General features: G+C 43.1%; 1 non-coding gene across 1 annotated transcript; it reads left to right on the top strand.

Moving 5' to 3' along the window:
* Positions 1-4,690: 4,690 nt before the first annotated feature.
* LOC120257813 lies at positions 4,691-4,797 on the top strand. Its single transcript, XR_005535897.1, has one exon. It is a non-coding gene; the product is annotated as a small nucleolar RNA R71 (small nucleolar RNA).
* Positions 4,798-5,755: the final 958 nt, after the last annotated feature.

Genomic DNA, 5,755 nt, shown 5'->3' with positions numbered 1-5,755 from the left:
TTCACTCTGATGCACGCGCAACTAAGCCCCAACGGAGGGTCATCCCTTAAACCATTCACTCTATTATGGCCACAAAGAACTCGAGGAATGGAGGTAGAATCTATCACGTCGGAGGGGAAAGGAGACACTCCTATACCTCTTAACTCACCCTCTCAATCCTCTCCAACCTAGCTTTGTCTAACGCTCATGGTGTGTCACCCACTCACAAGGTTAGCAACAAGAACTCTCAACCCTAGTGACACTCTAGGGGAAATGTTCATACAATCAAGCATTCAAGGTTGGAACTCAGAACAAACATCAATTAATTGAAAGCATAACAAAGAGATTCAATGAAACAAATACATCCTTGGGTTCACAAATACCCAAGTACCCACTAGGGGTTTAGCTCTCCATGGAGCTAAGTACAATCAAAGAAATAGAATGTAAAAATAATGAATCCATAGAGAAACCCCCTCGATAGTCGTGTCGATGGTCTTGTGGAAAGTCCTCTACTCGTCGTCCAAGGATTCCCTTATTCGGTATAGGATACGCCTCAACGGAAGCTCCCCTACCAACCTTCTTCCTAAGGAATGATGATGTCAGAGCCATAGAACCTCTCCAAAAACTTAGCCAATATCCCTCAAAACCCTAGCCGAAGCCCTCTCTCAAGTTGGGGAAAGATGGAGAAAAGAATGCTGAAATCGGAGCTGAATCGACTTTAACTAGGGCTAGAATCGGGCGACCACACGAGCATAAGGATCTTTCACACGCCCATGTGGAATTTCCACATGGGCGTGGATAATTTCCACATGCCCGTGTGGGTTCTCTGAATACCTTTTTTCTCGGCCGGCTGTGAACAGTGCTGCTACAGTACTTTTACTCCAATGTTGCTATAGTGCTCTGCTATAGTATCCGCCTGAATAGCTTCCCGAATCCATGCTTTCATCGGGGTAACGCAAACGGGCACACGTTCACGTCGTGGATCACTTGCTTCTTCAATGATAGACAAGTTGGTGGAGTTCTTATTCTATGTGCATAAGTCGGAATGCTCTAGTGTGACTGCTCTTGTGCCCCTCCAAATGGATGTACCAACTCAAATACGAGGAGGTTGGCACACACTCTAGCATCTCACACCCGACCTATGTCTTCGTGTTTAAACTTTAGCAAGATTTCTGCCAAAATCGGTGCATTATGATCCACATTGGCTTCTTTCCTTCATAATCGGCCTCACAACCCTACCTATACGAAAGTAATATAAAAACACACATATTAGTGTAAAAACACGAGAAGAGTAATGCTCAACATAAGGAAAAAATGCTTCGCATTAATATCACACAAGCACTTATCACTGAACGTCTCGTACTGGGCTCAAGTCCATGAAACAGAACTGTCCAAAACTGAGTCTCGACAACCACTCAAACCGAGTCCGATACTCGGGATTCAAAATTTCAATGTGTGCCAACTCAGGTGAAGTCTCCCTAAGATACTTATCCTCTTGCTTCTTTGAATAAGGTGCCATATCTGCAAGAATTGAAGAATAAACAATCAAAGAAGCTCACAAAGTAATACTACAAAAATCCATATGGTCGTGTGGAAATTCCACACGCCCGTGTGGATCCACGGGGCGTGAAAACCACACGGGTACATGTTAGAATCCAGAAATACATCATCAACTCATGCTTAAACTCTTCCTAAACATGATCAACCCACAAAAGCATAGGAACTAGCAATATTCGCCATTTTAATCAATTAAATTCAAGAATTGATGAAGTAAACAAGAAATGAGGGTTTACCGACAAGTTGAAGATGTAAAACGTAGAATAGGCCAGAAAATCGAGTAGAAACTTGTCAAAATCGGCGTCGCGAAGTCGGGAGAGTAATAGATAGTGTTTTCTAAAGGATTTAGAGAGTAATGTGGAAGATAGGAGAAGAGATTTTAAAGAAAACCCGCGTCTCTTGGAATTCTGCACACCCACACGAGCGTGCAGAAATTACCCACACCCGTAAGACTCACCGGATAGAGCAATAGGGGCAGACGCACGCCCCTGTGTGCTCTCGGGAAAACCACTCAATGGTTTTAATGCATGCACACGGGCGTGTGGAAATTACCCAAACCCGTGTGCCTGACCCACAGGGGCAGACTCACGCCCCTGTGGCTTCTCTGTCCATCCGAATCTCTAAGTGTTTCACACGCCCGTGAGAAAATTCCACACGGGTGTAAACCTTCACAGGACCATCTCACAGGGACACTTGCATGCCGCTGCTTATTCTCGGGGTGGAAAAGAGCTCTACTGGAGAGATCCACACGGGCGTGCGGAAATTACCCACACCCATTTGGTTGTCACAGGGTCATCCACAGGGCCGAGTCCACTCCCCTGTGTCCTCTCGGGATGAGCTCACAGTAGTGACCCACGGCCGTGTGGAAATTCCACACAAGCGTGCATTTTTTCTGGATGCCTTAGAAAACTCTGAAGGCCCTGCAGAAAATTACTGAACATAGTAATACGCTCAGAGCCTGCCTTATCATACAAACTATACTAGGGGAAAAACACAAAAAAACTCACTCAAATGACCAACAACTTCACCATAAACATTTAAGCACAAGATAACACCAAAATATCCACGAGAAAATCACAACAATAGCATCTAAAAATCAAGACACCAACACTTAAAGCCTTATTCATGGAAACACTAAACTAAAAACTAGGAAAACAATAAAAACTTCGGTTGCCTCCCAATAAGTACTTGTTTAACATCACTTAGCTTGATGTACCTTGTCTTACCTCACGAGGGATCATAGATGAAGGTTCCTCTTTGACCCATGACTTGAAAGCATGATGTACATAACCTTTTGAAGGTAGAGGGAGAGTTGTCGAGCTTGTTAACACTTAAGGGTTCATTACCCTTGTTCTATTCTTGCGCATCCCCAACAGCCTTGGGGCATTTCTTGTGGCGTCTCCTCGCTTGCTTCATCTTCTGGAGCATCATCTTCATGCTCCCCAGAGTAGATGGTACCTTCTCCTCTAGACCAAGCATCATCACCTCTTCGTTCTCCATTTCTTGGTCTAGCAACCCCGCGTACTGGTCCAGATTCAACATTTCTTACACATATTCATCGATTAGTTCATCGGTAGTATAAGGAAAATAAAGAGTATCATCAAAGTGGAGAGAATGTCGCATGGCTTCGGCGAGGCTGTATGTGAACTTGTCATCTCCAACCCTTAGTGTCAACTCCCCACCGTCCATGTTGATAAGTGCCTTGGAAGTGCGCAAGAATGACCTCCCAAGTATTAAAGGAACATCTGCATCCTCATCGACATCCAACACTAAGAAGTCTACAGGAAATATGTACTTGTCCACCTTGACAAGTATGTCTTCAATGATGCCCCTTGGATGACTCACTATTCGGTCCACAAATTTCAATGCCATCCGAGTGGGCTGAGGCTCTCCCAAGCCTAGCTTCTGAAAGAACGAGTATGGCATGACGTTGATAGTAGCCGCCGAATCTGCCAATTCCATCTCTTCGCCCAAATTGCCAATGTTGCGTGGAATCACAAAGCTTCCGGGGTCTTTCTTCTTGTTCGGCATATTCTTTTGCAACACCAATGAACAAGAGGCATCTAAAATCACTGATACACTCTCCTCTAACTTCATCTTATTGGTCAAAAGATCTTTCAAGAACTTGGTATACCGAGGCATTTGAGACAACGTATCCATAAAAAGAATATTGATGTGCAATTTCTTGAATAGACCCAAGAACTTCCTGTATTGCTCATCATTTTAGTCATTCTTCAATCTTGAAGGATACGGGATTCTTTGGCTTGTAAGGTGGGGGTGACACCTCTTTCTCTTTTTTAGCTCTCTCCTCAATCTCCACGACCTTGGGTGCTTCAACATTGGTCTTCTCACTTGGAAGCCTACCCTCAAACTCATGACCACTTCTCAAAGTGATCGCCTTCAGATGTTCTCTCGGATTAGTCTTAGTATTACTCGACAAGCTTCCTTGTGGTCTCTCTGATAGAGACTTAGCAATTTGCCCACAATTGATTTTCTAAATTATGCAATAAAGCGGTGTGGTTGAGAAGTGTAGCCTCGACTGATTGGAACTGTGTATTTGATGATTGCACAAATCTAGTCAAGGCTTTCTCTATGTCGGTCATCTGGGTTTCCAAGCTCTGAAAACTCTATTCTCCATGTTCGGGGCTTGTTGTTGTTGAAAACCCGGTGGTGCTATGGACTTTTGCTTCCATTGGTTACTCCATGAGAAATTGGGGTGGTTCCTCCACCCTTGGTTGTAGGTGTTGCTATAAGGATTACCTTGTACCCTTCTTGAATTGCCCACAAAGTCTACTTGTTCAATCGGGACTGAAGTAGCAATTGAAATAGGACAATCAGACGGCATATGTGAACACCCACAACCATCACAACTCATGATCGCAACCACCCTTGGTGAAGTCAATGTATCCAATTTCTTGCTCAATGCCTCTACTTGGGCTGCTAAGGATGTAACCGCATCAATTTCATGGAGTCTGGCCACTTTCTTCTTTCCAATACATTCCATTGGTAGTTGTTCATGGCTATTTCCTCTACCAACTATTGGGCTTCTTTAGGGGTCTTGTTCCCCATTGTACCTCCTGCGGCGGCATTTAGAAGTTGTCTTGTACTTTGATTCAACCCGTTGTAAAAAGCTTGAATGATCATCCATTCGGGGAAACCATATTGTGGACACTTCCATAAGAGGTCCTTGAATCACTCCCATGTCTCAAACAAGGATTCAATCTCCATCTGAACAAACGATGATATTTTATTTCAAAGCTTCATCGATTTCCCTAGAGGTAAGTACCTTGCAAGAAAAGCTTCGACCATTTCATTCCATGTCGTGATGGATGCTCGTGGTAAAGAATGTAGCCACTGCTTTGCTCTTCCTTTTACAGAGAATGTCAAAGCCCTCAATCTTATAACATCATCCTGTATCACCGTTAATCTTCAGCATGTCACAAACTTCCAAGTTTTCAATATGGTTGTTTGGATCCTCATCGGCTAAACCATTGAACTACGCCGATTGCCGTATCATTTTGATGAATGCTTGCTTTAGCTCAAAGTTTAGAGCTATAATCGGGGGCTGCATAATGCTAGATTGTGTCCCCAATACTGACGGTCTGGCGTAATCAGAAAGTGTTCTCTGTTGTTCATTCTGTTTTGCCATGTTCTCAGACTCTTCAACTTCAACTTCAGTTAGATTTGACGGTTCTTGCACAGGTTCTTTATCCTTTCTTCTGAGTGTACGTTCAAGTTTAGTATCATCATCAATTAATATCGAAGGATTCCCTCGAGTCATAAAATGGAGCCGCACCAAAATAAAGAAAACAAATCTGAATGATAATAGAATAAGAAGATGTGAAGTAGAATGAATGATGAATGGCTAAAATAACAAAGTGCAAAGTATATCTAAATGCCTACTCCATGGAAATGACGCCAAAAACTTGACAACGGCCCTTGCGTGTGACCCATAAGTGCGCTGGTTTGTCAAAGTAATAAATTCCCAGGTGAGTGGGGTATCGTATCCACTGGGATTAGGGAATAAAAATACTTAAGTTGCTACTTAACCAAGCGAAGACGGAATATTGTTTTTGTTGATAATAATTAAAGCAAGAATAAAAGAAACAAGAAAGAGAGAAGCAGAAATAGATGAGAGGTAAGGCTATCGATAGAAGTGGGGTACTCGGATATTGTTCCACCTAGGATAATTGCTTCAAGTGCAAAATTAACTATTATA

The sequence above is a fragment of the Dioscorea cayenensis genome, chromosome 3 (genome assembly GCF_009730915.1).
Source record: "Dioscorea cayenensis subsp. rotundata cultivar TDr96_F1 chromosome 3, TDr96_F1_v2_PseudoChromosome.rev07_lg8_w22 25.fasta, whole genome shotgun sequence".
NCBI lineage: Eukaryota > Viridiplantae > Streptophyta > Magnoliopsida > Dioscoreales > Dioscoreaceae > Dioscorea > Dioscorea cayenensis.
The sequence above is the reverse complement of the archived record's forward strand: the minus strand, read 5'-3'. Positions and strand labels throughout refer to the sequence as shown.